The sequence below is a fragment of the Talpa occidentalis genome, unplaced genomic scaffold (genome assembly GCF_014898055.3).
Source record: "Talpa occidentalis isolate TD23 unplaced genomic scaffold, MPIMG_talOcc4v2.1 talOcc4.2, whole genome shotgun sequence".
Taxonomy (NCBI): domain Eukaryota; kingdom Metazoa; phylum Chordata; class Mammalia; order Eulipotyphla; family Talpidae; genus Talpa; species Talpa occidentalis.
Genome location: NW_023602073.1, coordinates 135929408 through 135946062, shown reverse-complemented (window position 1 = coordinate 135946062; position 16655 = coordinate 135929408). Strand labels below are relative to the sequence as shown.

Genomic DNA, 16655 nt, shown 5'->3' with positions numbered 1-16655 from the left:
GTCACATCTCACTTAGCTGTATTGTTTTCGACAGTGGCTGCGGGCTGGAAAGGACCAGAGTGCATTAACTTGCATTGTTCTGTCTGCTTATGCAGACAGCAGGTTTGGGAATGTATATTCTTTTCTTTTTTAAATTCTTTCCTTCAAAGAAATTAAATCACAGCTCTGACAGGAGAGGGTAAAATCTCAGAGCAGACCTCCCCCATGCTTGGAATCTACTGACTCCTCCAAGGCCCAGTTTGCTATTGTCCTAAGGCAACACACTCCCCTGCTGCTCCTAGCATCTCTGGCCCCAAGCCAGCCTCCCAGGGCCTCAGGCTTTGAAGTGAGGGGCAGGCTGTCCTCAGGTCAGGCTGTTGTTACCATGGCCTGGGCTTCACTCACCCAGAATGCCAGGAGGGATGTCCTGTCTGCAGTATTCATTTTTGACAGCCCATGTATCCTGAGGTCTGACACTCCCACAGCAGAAGCGGTCTGTCTTCCTTGTGTCAGCCATGAGTGGGGCCCCCAGCCTCTCAGCTCGCTCAGCTGACTTCTGCTTTCCTGGGAGAGACTCTGCTCTGGGGAAGACACCAGCTCTGCCAAGGCACTATCAGTCTGAAGGGCCTCCTTGGCAGGCTCAGGGGAACTGACCCGGCAAGTCGAACAGCTTCCTCTGGGGACTTTGCCTTGACCTTCATTTGATCTAGGCCTGGCAACCCTGGCTCTGGAAATCTTTATTAACTGAACCCTTTTCCACCAGAGTGCTAGGCTTATCGTTAGACGTCTGTGCTGCTGTAAATTTAACTCATCACTTCTGGTAATATCTATTTGTTATTTTAAAAGCAGGTAGTCACATAAACATGGAGAATTATAATAGTAGGTACTGAGAAAGAAAACAATGGGCTATACCTTAATACTAACCCAAAAGCTTGACTCAGACCCAGACCAGAGAGCAGGAAGGAGAGGGAGCAGGGGAGTGAGAGAATGAATTTCTTATTGATGAACTGTCTTCAGAAGGGCCAATGTGATTCAAATAAAAATTGCCTCAGAGAACTGAAAGCGGCCCATGTCTTGTTCTACTTTAGATGACACAGTAGCTTGCACTGTAGCTTGACAGAATTAGTGGTAGCATAGCTCACAGAGGGCCAGTTTCCTGCTCTGTTCTAGTAAAGCCCACTCCCCAGATATGTCTCTTTACCAGCCATTATTTTTTCCTTTGCATTAAGTTGTAGAATGTCCCAAGATCTTTTAGTTTGTTTTCATAAAGCAAATTCTTTTTCTAAGAAGAACACATTATGTTTCTGGCAGCCGGGTATGAAAAAGGTTGCTAGTTCTTTTTGCAGTAGGTGGGGGAGTGCAGCCTGCAAGATCCTATGACCTAGTTAGGGAGGACACCTGAATAGGGTTCAGAATAGAAAGGGGAAGAGATTTGTAGATGACAAACTTCACAGACTTTTTAGGGCGTGCCGGTTTGCATTCTATTTAGTTCTCTGCAGCCATTCATGGGTGACAATTTGACAATTTAGCAAGCTCATATAAATCTCTTTTTCTTGTCATTAATTAATCCGTGTGTGTGTGTGTGTGTGTGTGTGTGTGTGTGAGTGTGTATGTGTGTTAGTTGGGTGAGCAGATAACTCCTCTGGTACATCTTGAATATTAGAATTTGATTTAGCACAGCTCTGGGATGGAGATATCTTGTAACATTCAAATCCACATGCTTTGAAACTGCAGAATTGTGCCATAATCTGTTGCCTAAATTCCTTATTCCAGAAAACACAGGGAAGTGTTGTCAGACAGGAACATGGAAGGAACCATAGCTGTGATTAAACCATATTTGTGGCATGTATAAGAATAGGAAGGGTAGCATTTGCCAGATTTCTATATATATCATTTCTTACTGCTTACAATAAGGTGATGAGCTGGTCGTTCAAAAGTTACAACTGGAACTCAGTGAGTTTGCTGGCTAAAATGTACTGATTGTAGTTCTCATTCTTCCCTTCCGTTTTGCAGCTGCCAGATACCTCGTCTCCCTAGAATTGTTTCAGTTGAAGCAAGTTTAGAGATTGAATTTTCATGTTATTCTGACCTTGGCAACAGTCCTCTTTTCCTTTTTCTGTTGAATCCATTGGGCATGATCGCAAACCTATGGTGGGTTGGCTGAAAAAACTCTAAGGAGATTAAAAAAAAGCTAAGGTATAATTCATTAATAATTTCACTCTGTTTCTGCATGTGTTTTCTTCCTGTTGTCAGCCAGTGTGGGAGGAAAAGGAAGAATAAGGCTGGAGCTGAGGGTGTTGTGTGGGTATGTGCCATCCAGAAGCATCTCAAAGGAGGAAAAGAAAGTGATTTTATTAATAACAAAAGTAAAATTCAAACTAAGTACCAGAAGATTATTAATTATATTATAGTGAAAAGATATATTTTAATGCTGTTGAAATTGTTAATCATTAAAGACATATGCTAATCAGCAGCATGCATATGCATAACTGTATGCACAAAAGTGATAATTTTGTGTTATCAGGCTTAAACCTAAAATGTCATTAATAACACTGTTGCTGGTGCCAGTGGTGAAAATTTGCATAAAATTAAAGCAAGACTGCCCCTTATTTTTACTGTTCTAGAAAAGCATTATAATTTTTAAACCTCCAAATTTTAAGCAAAGTCAAAAGTTCCCTTAGCTTGGTTAAAATTTCAAATAATAATACCTATACCTCAAAGCAGGTGCACCATAGTTTTCTCTTATTGGAATTCCAAGTGATCCTTTCTAGAATTGTCTTTTTTGGTCCTCTCCTCTTTCTGTATCTGCATCCCCCAAATTTGGTAGCAAAACCTGATTAAATCTGAGCTGCTCTGTGAAATCATTTGCCTCTATTGTAGCCCCTACAAAATCCTTCCTGTTCTCAACTCCTATAATTGTTAGAATCATTATGCAGTTTATCATTTAGCATTAAATGTTTTGAAAAGTGTGTGTGTTGACTCGGGGACTATTTTGTACTTCATTATCTCCTAAAGCAGCTAGTCCAGTGTTAACGGCATTGCACACATTCTTCTTAATTGCTTGCTTTTTATTTCTGTTGTCTGGTGGTTAGTAAACCTTTGTTAGATATTAGAACCTAGCTTCTCAAAGTCTAGACTTCTGGCCAAGGAATTTTAGCTAGTTGGACATTTAATCTACATTTAAATCAGCTCCTTAGATGATTTATATTCATGTTTAGGTTTAAAAGTGGTGTTGAGGAAGGTCCTTTTCCCAGGGTGGGTTAAAGAGAGACCCCAGGAATCCTTGCTCTTCCTTTGGCCTTTAATTCATTCCTGTGACTTAGGTATCTGTTGCTGAGTGAAACTGCCTGCTCTTACTGTAACAATTAGGTTGTGAATATAGTAATGATATAGAAAAATGATAACATTTAAAAGCGATCAGAGAACTCCATTGAAATCCTCAGGACTATTTGCAATCTGATTCAAGAAAACCACAAGATCCAATCATAAAATCCCCCCCCCCCTTTTTTTTAATCATTAAAATGCCTTTAAATGGCTTCTTTAAAATTCTCAAACTGAGGAGCAAAAAGTATGATTTCCTTTTCCTTAGTTACCTTTTTTTTTTTGCACTTGAAGTGCTGACACCCACTCAGCATGCTATTTTGAACTCTGGGAAAGAAAATTTGTGGGCATCTTGCAGTCTTTCAGGAAACAAGGTTTAGATGAAATATTTGCCACATTTTCTGCGTGTTTCTTTCTTTAGGAAAGTGGAGAAGCACATCACCCATGCTTTCACTCAGCCTGACACAGTGTGACTTTCAACATGTGTGTGGAAAACCACTTCTGGTCTTATTTGCTCCCCTTCCCACCGATTGTCTGATCCCTACCCCTCTATTCCTCCTTTTGCTCCTTCTTTTCCTCTCACCATAGTGCCTAGAATTCCTCATGTACCACATAAGTTTCCTAAAATATAAGATTCTTTGAAACTTTCTAGTTTTGTTAAATCAAGGGAGATAATTCATGGATTTAAAAATAAACATGAACAATAATATGTAGATTCTTAGTAAAATAAAAGTTTAAAATATTTTAATCTTAATTGATTTTTCTGTCACTTTTTCTCTATCTTTGAATACAAACTCATTTCAAAGGTAGGAGATAAAAGACATTGGTTGAGATGGAGGGAAGAAAGAAGGGTGGTAGGTCATCTGAGTCACCCAGTTATGTTTTAAATGAACTCTGGGCTTTTGCTTTGTAAAAAAAATAGGAAAGTAAAGTGGTTTCACAGGATATTATTTTGTGGTGGTTGTCTTATGTACCTACAGTTTAATTTCATTTTTAAAAAAAGATTTATTTATTTATGCATGCAAGAACTGAGGTCTAGGCCAGAAGTTCAGAGGTGAGAAGATTCACCAGCGACAGAGTGGGGAGCAGAACAGGCAGATCAACAGAAATACACTGCTGAGGGGAACAGCAGGCGAGACAGGAGAGGTCTGCTGTGCCATGTGGGTTAGCCCCCTGGCCAGATCGAATGCATGCTGCAATGGCTGGCTATAGCTTGATAGCACTGAGACTTGAACCCCTGAACCACCAGGGAGGCCCTAATTTCATTTTTGTTGCGGTCATTAAGATGTTTTATCAAAGGTAGGACTTAAAATATTTGTCTTCTGATTAAAATTAAAGATAAAGTACAGGGTGTTAGTCAGGAGACCTTGTGAGGAATTAACACTATTTAGTTGCTGAACTTAAAGAATGAGGTATTTCCAAGCAAGTGAAGTAAAGATGAGCAAAGAGAGAACAAGGTGACATGTACCAAAGTAAATGCTATTGGACATGAAAGTTGAAATGTAAGAATTCAGAGATGCATTACAATGTACTATGGCTTTTGGTTTTTACATGGGGAAACAAAATGTTAATAAGATGCTTTTGTGTGTGATTCTATACAGTTCTAATTGAACTCTTAACAGGGAGTATTCTGGGTATGGCAGTATATAAAGGGTCAGCAAAACATTTAATTCAAAAGTATGATCTAGAAAAAATGGGTGAGAATTTTGCAGTATATATGTATGTAGGAAAATACCAAGGAATATTTGAAGAGAACAAAGAGTAAAATCTAGCCCTACTCTGGATTCAAATATATTACAAAACAATAGTAGTAAAAACTGCCTAACATGCATCACCCAAGTCCATGTGGTAAAGCACATGAAAAAGCACATAACACCGTACCAGTCACATAGTACTTATTCAGTTTGAACAAATGTTTCATTAAAAATAGGTAGAGCAATGTAACAAAACAGATAATTCAGAAATAGATCCTTATAATATAATATACACATTAACTATAAAATAGCAAACTTAATGAATAGTATTGTGGATAACCTGTAATTTGTCAAAAATATTTGAATATGGGGCCTCCCCGGTGGCGCAGCGGTTGAGCGCTGGGTTGCAAAGCTGCCCGCAGCCTTTGCGACACCGGTTCGATCCCCGGCTGCTCCCTGGCCACTGGAGGAGGGTCCCACATGGCGCGCAGACCTCTCCTGCCACCCGCTGCTCCCCTCAGCAGTGTACTTCGGTCCTTCTGCCTGCTCTGCTCCCGGCTCTGACTCTGGTGAATTCTCTCACCCTCCCGTGCTTCTGACTGTACCCAGTGTTGTACGTATGTATAAATAAATAAATCTTTAAAAAAAAAATTTGAATATGTACCTTATGCTATAGATCCAAATATATGCTGGATATATTAAGTGGCTAAATATCTAAAAATAAACTTAAAAACAATTTATAGAAAAGTTAATATATACATCATATTAAAGAGCTATTCAAATTCATAAGAAAAAATATGACCTAAATGTAGTTATAGTCTATAGCTAATTTTTATATTAAAGATAAAAAACTAAACAATTACTGTTAAATGGGAGAGTAATTATGATTACCATTAAAAAAAAAAAGCAATCCAAATGTGCCATTTTACATTAAATAAACTACCAAAAATATTTAATCACATATGTTGATGAGGAAGTTTGGTGAAAATGGAATCCTCATATATTCTCATTGACTTTGTCAGTAATTTCAATCTCTTGACATTAATATGGTTGTAAATATGAAGTGCATAAAAATATTCATACCCTTGGATTTAACAATCCTATTTCTAATCCTATTTCTATTAGTGTTTTAAGAGAATAAAAAAAACAATGCCACTTGTGTTAAAAACAAATGAGAACGTCTGAAATGTTCTCACATGTAAAAATGATTAAGGAAATGACTCTATGATGAGTAAAAAAATTAGACAGTGAATTACATGGAAATTTAGAATGTGTTTATGAAATTATAAATAAAAAATTAGAATGCATAATTATCAGCAGCAGAGAGCATCTGTGAGAATATACTCACTTAGGGCAAATAAATACTAGATTAAAATTTTAAATATGTGAAAATAATTGTGTTCAGGTGGGAGGATTAAGGGTATTTCTCTGGTTAAAAATGTCTTCAATGATGTCATGCATTTGTAAGGAAAAATAATACAAATGACTAAGTAGGGCAGCTGGACTGACTCTGGCTGTTAGGGCACTGCTTTCCAAATGTGACTTTGGGATTCTGCCAAATATGCCGAGCTGTCTTGGGTGTGTAACAAACTTAAGGTATTTCTAGTTTCCTTATTCTCCTTGGCCCGTTTTGCATTAGATTTGCAAAGAGGCAAGTTGATTGTAGCCATGGCAAAGACAGTATCATCTTTGTGGGTCTTTTCACACTTATTTCACATTCGTTTTCTTTCTCACTTACTTCTTAGACTGAAAAACATCTTTAACATTGTTGGTGCTGAATAAACCTCTGAACTGTGTGATGTAAAGGAAAGACTAGTGCAATGTTAGTCATGCAGTCACCTTCTAGGTATATGACCTTGGGCAAGTGATGGTGACCTTCTGGGCTTTGGTCTCATTCTTAATAAACAGAGTGTTTGATGACCACTAAGAATTAGTTTAGGGCTATAAAGACATCATCATTCACAAACTTACTCCAAGATACCCATTTTCTATTGGGAAGTACTCTGAAAAGAGCTAATTTACTGTGGTCACTGTGGTAACAGGTACAGACAGCTACAATGCTCCCAGGGAGTGACCCTGTCAACTCAGGGAGCCTGGTTTCTGTATACCACATGGGGTAAAGTATTCAGCTGTAGGAAGTTACTCATGTCCACCATTATGGGACACATGGTTTATTACATGTTAATAACTGAAGTGGACCAGTTGGTGATAAGCATGATCAAATATTAGCTAATGATGAATCCTTTCATTGTTTAGACCATGTAACTGACCAAAATATAAATTTCAGATGTATTTAGTTTTTCTGGTGGAGCCCAACCACCACTAACTGAGGTGGCTTTTTATTTTATCTCCTAGTATGGTGAGGTAGGCAAAAAGAAAAAAACAAACAAACAGATCCATCTGTTTTATCAGATTATAAAGCTGTTTTAGTGTGGGACTACTGGGGGCATAGAACTTGTAGGAGAGCTACTATCCCAACTCAGGGTGATTCACTTCTAAGGAAACAAACTTTTCTAAAAAATGTTGCATTGTGGTTTGCAGGGTCTGCACACATGAGGCTTGCCTATTTCAGAGACAACCAATCTGTAATTTTTTTATGCTGATTAGGGGCAGTCATTTAACTGACTCATCTTTATAGGTGGCTAATATATTTTTACTTACTGCTTCTGAAGTTTACTATGAAAGGCTCATAATATTGCTGGAAAAGTCCTAAGTAATTGAAATCCCTGGCTACTCAAGTAAGCATCTTTAGATTGAAACTAGAGTACAATTCCTTTATATTGGTGAAAAAAATCTTTTAAGATACTGACTTAAATGATTTGGTCACACTCAAGAAATTAGAAGAGACCTGCATAATTTAAGAACACAGTGCTCTACCTGAGAAGTGAACGAGTACAAAAAGGATGGCAGATCTAGACTTTTGAAAAGATCACTTGCCCATTACACAGTGAAAAATCAGAGAGAAAGGATCTGTAGGAGTCTTCAAGGTCCTTCTGCATCCGGAATGGTTGTGCCCTCACTCTTTTCTTGGAGACTAACAAAAAGAATTTCTGAACAGTGCACTAACACAGAAATCACCATGGCAAGAATTATGGAATGATATTATGAAATTAGTCACCAATATAATTTGAAAGAACCTTTATAACTCTCATAAAGTACCTGGAAAAATTCAAACAATTTTCACAGCTTTAGATATTTAAATGTGAAAAATGATATGTAGTGTGCTTTTTCGCAGTTTATTATGTTGAGGTCAACATTCATTGATCCAGTGTTATTTAAAATAACCAAACCACTTGACATTTGTCGTATTTGTGGCAAGAACCCTAGAAAAATAATTAAGACTATTTATCTCTGTAAAAGATGTCTTTTGAGACCATATCCAAATGAGTTTCTAAGAAAATTATTTCTTGAATAAACTAAGACTAGAAGAAAGACATAGGTTGTCTTGGAAGTAAAACCATATTCCTCATTACTACTGTGGATTTCTACTTAATATGTGTAATTATGGCTATTTGTTTTCTGTTATGTGTTTGCTTTGAGGTTTTTTTTTTAGCATCTACCTTCTAATACTGGATAACATCTATTTCAACATTTAAAAAATAAGATAAATCATCAATTTCACTAGTATGTGTAGTGGGGGTGTGGGAGTTACAATATGTGGCTAATTCCAGATTGCATAATAAAAATTACATATTTAAGACTTTGGAAGAGTTTATTGAACTTTTGTTTGAATATGGTTGTGTTTGATGTTCTGGAACTTTAAAACATACTAAATCTACCCAGGAGAGACCTAAGTCTGGAATAGTTGGATGCTGTCCAAATTTCTGCTTCTCCCACAGCATCCCATTTATATCAGCCTCTTGCCAGTTGAGATATAACTGCTTTCTCTCCAGCTTTCTCTTTGAAATGAGATTGTAATTTAATATTTGGGCTTCATGTCTGCAGGTAAAATGGATTAGCTGATATTATTTATAAACTGTAATTAAGCTGTTTATGAGGGCTTTGGTGAATACTTTCTGTGGGAGACAGAATATAACTTCTAAGATTGATCTGGAAATTCATGCTAGTGACTTCTTTCCAGAAAGATCTATCTAGTTATTAGTTTATATTCCTCAACAGAGGTCATAAATAGCCAGGCCTTAATAGCTTTAAGGAACTGCAACCTGCCCATTTCATTGCATCAGTAAATTAGCGAGAATCAGTGAGTAGAATCACAAAGCCAACATTCGCATCTTCTTCTTATCTCTAATTTTAAGTATCTTAATGACATAGCTGTCATTTCCATGTGCCAATCAGTACTGAATATAAACTCTCCTGGTCTCACACTTTGTTGTGTTATTTTATTGTTTCTCTATGCTTGAACATTCATTTTACCTCAAACTGGAAAATTTAATATATTTACCAGATGCTTTTATTGTTTGTAGTTTCAAGTAGCACAGTAAATTAGAAGATAAAATAATAATCTTGATTTGATTTCCATGTTAACATATAGATCATATAATACTGCTGTGATTTAAATACTATTTTTTTTTCTTTCCCCATTAGGTGGAATCGTTGAAATTTTTAAAAGATGATGGCAATCAGATCTACTTGAAGAATTAAGTGCACTGATTTGGTTGGAACACGCTGTTGCCAATTCCTTAATATTCAGCTTCTGGGTAAGTTGAGTCAAGTGTTTTTTACATGACTTAATTTAAAAATTATTTAAAAGATCTCTCAATCCCAACAGTAAGTTTTGTGTGAAATTTTGACAGGAATGATAAATAAGTGGTCCTCAAATCTGTGAAAGATGTCTAGATATTATCTAGATGAACATGTTTGTAAGTCTTTATTGCATCTCTTGAACTTTCCTGATTAGAATGATGGAATTAAAAATATTGTCACTTGTAGCTTGAAACCAGGTCCTTTTATTTCGATTAGAATGTTTGTTTGCTAGTTACAATCTTTAAATAATGTGAGAATATTAGATTTAACTTTTTAGTGAGATATTTATTTATAATCATACTCTTGTATCAAATTAAAATCTAAGGTATAATGAACATTTAAAGCAAATTAATAATTCTCCCCATTAAAAAAGTTTTCATTTTCTATGAAGTTTGATTTCTGTGTAATAAGAATAGAAACCTAAATATTCAACTTCCTTTCAGCACTGTGTTACTTCAGAAAACTCTTGAGGTAGAAAACTCTTAACCAGGAGGAATTTAGGCTTTTAACAAATTATTTGTGTTGCCAAGACAGAATTTAGTGGGAACAGGACTTTGGCTACTGTTAAAATGTCAGTATAGTAAAGCCTGTCTCTGTCAAACAGATTTTTGGCATCAGAAATCCAAATGATACTGATTTTAGGATTTGGTATTTTTTTTTTTTTAAATCCAGGCAAACTCATGCTTTAATTAACTCTTTAGACAGTAACAGAGAATATGGAAAAAAAGTTGTATTCCTAGTCTAGGTCACAAGATGTTTGGTCACGAGACTTACAGGCAAAATGAAAAGATTCCCGGCAACTTGCATTGTTAGGGGCACCTTGCATTGTTAGGGGATAATTAAAGGGACAGAAAGCACTTAGAAGAAAAACCTATCAGGAAGAGAAATGTTAAAAAGTTTCAAAAGCAAAGGCTTAATTTCTTCAATAGCTATAATAGATGTTAGATGATGAAAATTAATACTCAGAACCACTAACTTAAGTGTCTTTGTCTGCCACATTTAATTTTCCACCACTCACAAGGTTAGCTTTTACAATTATTCCCAACTCATCCTAGAGTGTTAGAGTTAAATATTGGTTGGTGGGCCTGATTTAAAGTGTGGTTAACAGACTGTCTTAGAGTGTTTCCTGAGGATGAAAGTGGCTTGACGTTGAATGCAGCTGAACTTCTCCTTCATCATGGCACTGTAATTCCTGGATATCTTTAGTTAAATCAGCTCATTGGTGTGACTGTGTTTAAAATAATTATTTTTTTTTAGTTAAACAAGGATGCTACTTACTTCATAACATTGTGTGAGGATTAAGCTACCTCTAGGTGGCTTTATCTGTGACCCTCGTCTGCCTGTTAACTCAAGTGATGATTTTTCTTCTCTAAATAACAAATTTTAAAAATGTTCTAATATCCTCACCCCCAAATTAATAGCAAATAGAAAATAGTTTCCAAGTTGAGGAGGAAAACCTTCACCATTATAATGATCTTCTTTTTGTAAAGGAGACTAAATGCAAATTATTTGATCTTTACAATAATGTTGCTTTTCACAGCCTGCCATTTTCCTTTAAGTAGCCAATGCTTTTGATTGATCTTGACATTCATTCATTCTATGGTATTAGCTGGACTATGGACCTTTAACCACACTCAGATTTACTCATTATATTGGATGTAACTGTGTAAGAATTATGTAAGTGGACAAAGGTGAAAATTATTCATATTCACTGGGCTTGTCCTGAGTCAGGTTCTGTGCTATAAGGGTGCTTAAACTTTTTAAAGTGAAATCAGGAGCCTGTATAAATTTGATAAAATCAACTTTCAGAACAGTAAATTTGCTGAGAATTACACTGGCATTGTATCGTTAGGTAATTTCAGAGTCAGAAGTTATTGAAATCTTACTTTACGTTAGGCAATCCAAAACACGTAATTCTATTTTCTATGGAATCTTCAGTATTTTGTGATTTCCCCAGATTCATTTTTCATTCACCCATCTGTTCCTTTCTTCTCTGATATGACTTTACATGTTTTTTCTTTTTTTCTTTTTTATCATTACTTACACCAATATGGCAAATAAAATTAAGGAAAATGTTTAATCATTCTATTGGGACACATTTTAGTAGTTCGTTCAAAGATATGATAAAGTTGCAGATTAGGTCTGCTGTCTGCTCTCTATGGGTTTGCTTTAACTTTTCCCCCTATCAAACATAATTCAGCGCAAACCTTAGAAGTTTCAATGTGTTGTGGCTTTCAAAATGCACCAGGGTCATTTTTATAGTTTTTCAGATGTGTACAGCTCTTCTGTACGTATCGTTGTGTTTTAAGGTAACTGAGGAGGTTACCTACCTAGCATGTTAGACTGAAAATTACCAATGTGATGTGTATCTGTAGGCTCCCCTGCTCCACTTACTGGGACTGCTGCTAGTTTTGCCCTTAGAGACTGTGAGTAGACCCCATGACTGTCAACTTCTTGGGTTATATGGTTTTGTTTTTCAAAAATCATCATCTTACTTCTTCCACACAACTTAACATTTTTGGCTTTGTTTTTTAGCACTTGACTCATTTATACCTTTATTCATTCATCTACTTGCTCATTCATTTATTCAGCCTTCAGCTATCAAGCATTAGCTAAACCAGTACTATGAACAAAGCACCTTTTGTTTCAGGAGTGTTCTGTAGCCACCTGAAAAGGTGACTGAGGGTTGCTTTTATCCAATTTTAACGTGTTTCCTTCTGCCTATCCTTTTTCCTATCTTCCTTTTCCCTTACTAGATGGTTGTGTGGGGAAACTTCTTCCTTCATCTCCACACTAAATCTATACCAAAGAGCATAGTGATCATGTATCTTGTTTCCATGACAAGCTGAATTACCATTTGTGTCATGCTTTAGAGTTTACAAATTGCCTCCATGTTACATTATCTCATTTAAGACAGTAACTGTTATGTAGAACATTCCTCACGGTTTGTGTATGAGGAAACAGCGACTCAGGGGATCACAGCACTAGGGAATCATAGAACCAGAATTCAACTGTGGTTCTCCCAGCTTCTGATAGTATGCCATTATTGCTGTGCCAGATCATTCATTCATCTGACCTGCAATGTTCAGATATCAAAATTTTATGGATGTGGTTAGTATGATTTGTATGAAAGAAATAGCAGCCATGCTGGGGTTTTGAGAAAGAATCGGATCTCATAATTTTAGGGACTCTTGGAGGCAACGCCCTCCTTGATGATGCTCTTAAGTTCATTCCATCACTGGCCCTGCTCTGAGAATTTCATCAACTCCAGGCAACATCCTTATAAATTGAAAATGGTCTTTGGAATTCTGATTCCCTGGAAAGTTAGCATTTTTACTATAAAGTAACTAAATTGGATATTTGAAAAAAATCACCCAGTTAGATATCTTCTTGTTTTGTCTCATCTTCTTTCTGAACTCCCCTAATACATTTTACTTCTCTCATGTCGGTTATTGTATTTTGTACTTGTGCTTTTTACTAACATGATTTATTTGAGATTTTTTTTAATTTCACATGCCACACCATAATCTGCTTTAGGACAAAGATTATGCATTTTGTTGGTGTTCTTCAGTCTAGAATAGAAAATGGTGATTAAAAATTTAGTAGATATTCAATAAATATTTATTGCATGTAATAAAAATTCATCTTGGGGAAGGCAAATTGATACCTGGGCACAGATTTAATTTTAACCATAATAGTGTGATGATTCAACAGTTCTGATACTTATTCAATATCCAAATCAAAGCCATAAGAACAAAATTATATGTTTTTAGTGATCTTTTTGAATACAAAAAAGTTCTTCTTAAAGTAAAGTAGCAACAGTCCCCTTACCCATTAAACAAAGCAAAGCAAAGATCCCTATATTCCCCGGACAAGGAAGTTTTATTGTCCTTTTCTTGACCATAGGAACAAAACAACTGACCTCTGAAAATATTTACTGAGATAAAATAAACTGTGTTTCCGGGACATAGAGACTTTCTGGGACATAGAGGTGTGAATGGGGAACACAGCGGTCTTCCCCATCAGGGCTGAAGGTGTCCATTGAACTTGGCCTGTGGTGGTGGGAAGCCCCAGAAAATTTTGAGCACAAGAGTGATGCAATTGGAGCTGCACTTTAAGGAGCTGAATCGGGCAGATTGTGCTGGATGGCGTGGGGGTAGAGGTAAGGGTGGGGTGAGTGGGCGCTAGTGTCCCTGAAAGTACAAAAGCCACTTAGGAAGCACTTAGATTAATTCACACAGAGCTGTCACCTCATGTTGTGCCCTTTATATCTCCTCCCACACTCACATCACATATGACGGCACAGCTGAGAAAACTTGAGAGAACACTTGAATCCAGGTTCAGGGAATTCTCACTTAACCTCATCCAGTTGCTTCCTCAGTTCCTCACTTCTTGGGTTTTGCATCATGGCGCCCATGTGAATACTTTCAGGTCAAATTATTTTCCTTAAAACTCTCCTTACAGTTCTTCACATTAGTGCCTCTAGTATAATCACCCCTGGATCCCATTCACCTGGCACCATGCCCAGACCTGTCCTTTGGGAATTTGCCAGGTGGACCTAGAGTACCTGTTTGGTCTCCTAACTCTGTGCTGTGGGAGGATGGATAGGTGCTGAGGACCTGCTTGGAGTGGTAACAATAAGAATGACAGGCCAGGCCACCTTGGTGGTGCCAAGTCTCGGGTTAAGTCTCAGAGCTATCAAGCTATCACCAGCAACTGTGATATGAGTTCGATCCCCAGCCAAGGAGGTGACCCACATGGAGCAGCAGACCTCCCCTGTCTCCCCCTCTGCTCCCCTCAGCAGTGTATTTCAGTCGATCTGCCTGTTCTGCTCCCCACTCTGTCTCTGGTGAGTCCCTTCATGCCTGCCCCCCACACCTCTGGCCTACACTCCAGTTCTTGTATGCATAAATAAATAAAAATAAATCTTTAAAAAAAATTGACAGTACATAGACAATATGAGAGACAGTGTACAAGAAGCCATGTAGGACTGCTGATTGTGTGTGTGTGTGTCTGCATTTATGTGTGTGTACTCTGGGGGTGGAGAGCAGGAGGAAGTTGTTAGGGATTGAGCCTGGAAGTTTGAATATTACTTTTAATAGAAAAAGGGAAGTGAAGAGAGAAGCTGGTTTGATAGTAGGATGATAGGATGACAATGAATTTGACTCTGTATCAGTTGAGCTTAAGATCAAACTAGATAATGTTTATATTACTTGACCCTTCTTTTTTCCATGAGGATTTATAGTTGGAAATTCTCTGTATAAGACTTGAATATTACTCCTCATTTTGCTATTCTTCCAGCTCCTGAAATATTTCCCAGGAGCTCTGGATGGTTTTTGGATTCTCAACCTTGCCCCTGCCAAAATCCCCCACAAATTCACCTCCTTGGGAACATGTGTACTTGTCAGAGTGCTTGTAGCAGCCAGAAGTGTGCCTCTCAGCCTCCTAAAATAAAAACATAGAGGAAAAATAGCTATCTTTTCCTTTTGAGGAGCATGATTATTGTCATCTCACGACTTGCTGAAATAGCACAGCAAAGGAACATTTTTTGGCAGGCTGGGAAGTCTCTGGAATGCACTAACACACACTCACTTCTTTTGCTATGATGTATTCAACTAAGGCTGTCTAGCTCAAGAAAGCAGGGGAATTTTCTCTAGAGCACTTAAATCAAAAGAATTAGCTGTTTGACTCTAACATTTCTTTTGCAGCTGGTGGTATTTCTAACAACAGAATCTTCTAGGTTCTTAAATTTGATGGTAGCAGTGAGTTGGCTGGGCCCATTGTAATCCACCCCCAATTCCATCAACAGAGTCTTTGAATTTCAGAAGAGGTACTCTTGATTAAATCATTTTAAGAGCATATATAATGATCCTGTAATTATCATTTGTCATTGCCTTATGTACTAGTGATTAAAGCAAACATTTAATAACTATAGGGAAGTAAATATATTTTAGATCTTGAGCCATAAAAAGATTTCCATTAACAGAATGATTTGTGCACAAATAAATTATTCATTGACTATAGCAGAACTTGATTCTGTCATCAGCCTTAAGTGGAAATTTTGAGAACACCAATCATCACAGATGCCAGCACTAAGTTGGCGTGAGCCCCTTTTCTTCTTCCATGGAACCTGAGCTTTTTTGGCTATTTGTAAAAGCTTTAGTTCAGTTAAATTCAATGAATATTTATGGCATTTCAGCCATATGTAATTTAGTGTTCTGATGGTTGGAGGAATACAATGATGATTAAGTCGGCAATTTAAGTATCAAGTTGTATATAAACCTAAAAGAAAGATAAGACTAGTACATACCTGCCTTGGACATAAGAAAGTTTCAGTATTTCCCACAGAGATGTAGAAATAAAGTGTGTTGCAAATCTAGAGGAGAAAGAAATTATCTGAGCTTTCTTGTGGTTATATGGGGGAAAAAACTTGGGGATCAGAAATTGTTTCCTGAGAAAGTCCCCAAAGATGGGCAAGATTTTGACAGGTGGAGAGAATTACATTCGCACAGCAGAGAGGTGGCATGGGTAATGTGGGTGTTGCATGGAATGAAAAGTAACCTGGTGTGCTCAGAATACCAGACTGGGTAAGTGAAGAGGAAACACACAAAAAAAGGAGTAGCAAGAGACCTAGAGAGTATAGCAGGCCTGCCATGTGCAGTTGAAACATCAGCTTGGTAGACCTTAGAGAGTACCCACTTTTGAGCTAACAAGTAACATGACAATTGTATTTTTGAAATGTACTTCAACTCACCTTACTTCACAGATAAGAGGTAGAAGACCTGAAGATAAACATGTTAGGATGCTATTGGGATGGGTCTCCAGGAGAGGTAATAAGGTTCTAAAGTTCAGTAGTTATCATAAGAATACAAAAAAGGAGGGCTTCCCTGGTGGCGCAAGGGGTTAAGACACAACCTATGAGGCTGTCTGCAGCCACTGCATCATGTGTTCGATCCC

At 37.2% G+C, this 16655-nt stretch overlaps 1 protein-coding gene across 24 annotated transcripts in view; it reads left to right on the top strand.

Moving 5' to 3' along the window:
* Nucleotides 1-16655, top strand: part of HIVEP2 (HIVEP zinc finger 2) — a 186721-nt gene that overhangs the window by 98011 nt on the left and 72055 nt on the right. For all 24 annotated transcript variants that reach the window (XM_054697877.1, XM_054697886.1, XM_054697892.1 and 21 more), the window contains one exon: nucleotides 9540-9652. The gene's annotated coding sequence lies outside the window, so the exon portion shown is untranslated. The remainder of the gene's footprint in view (nucleotides 1-9539; nucleotides 9653-16655) is intronic.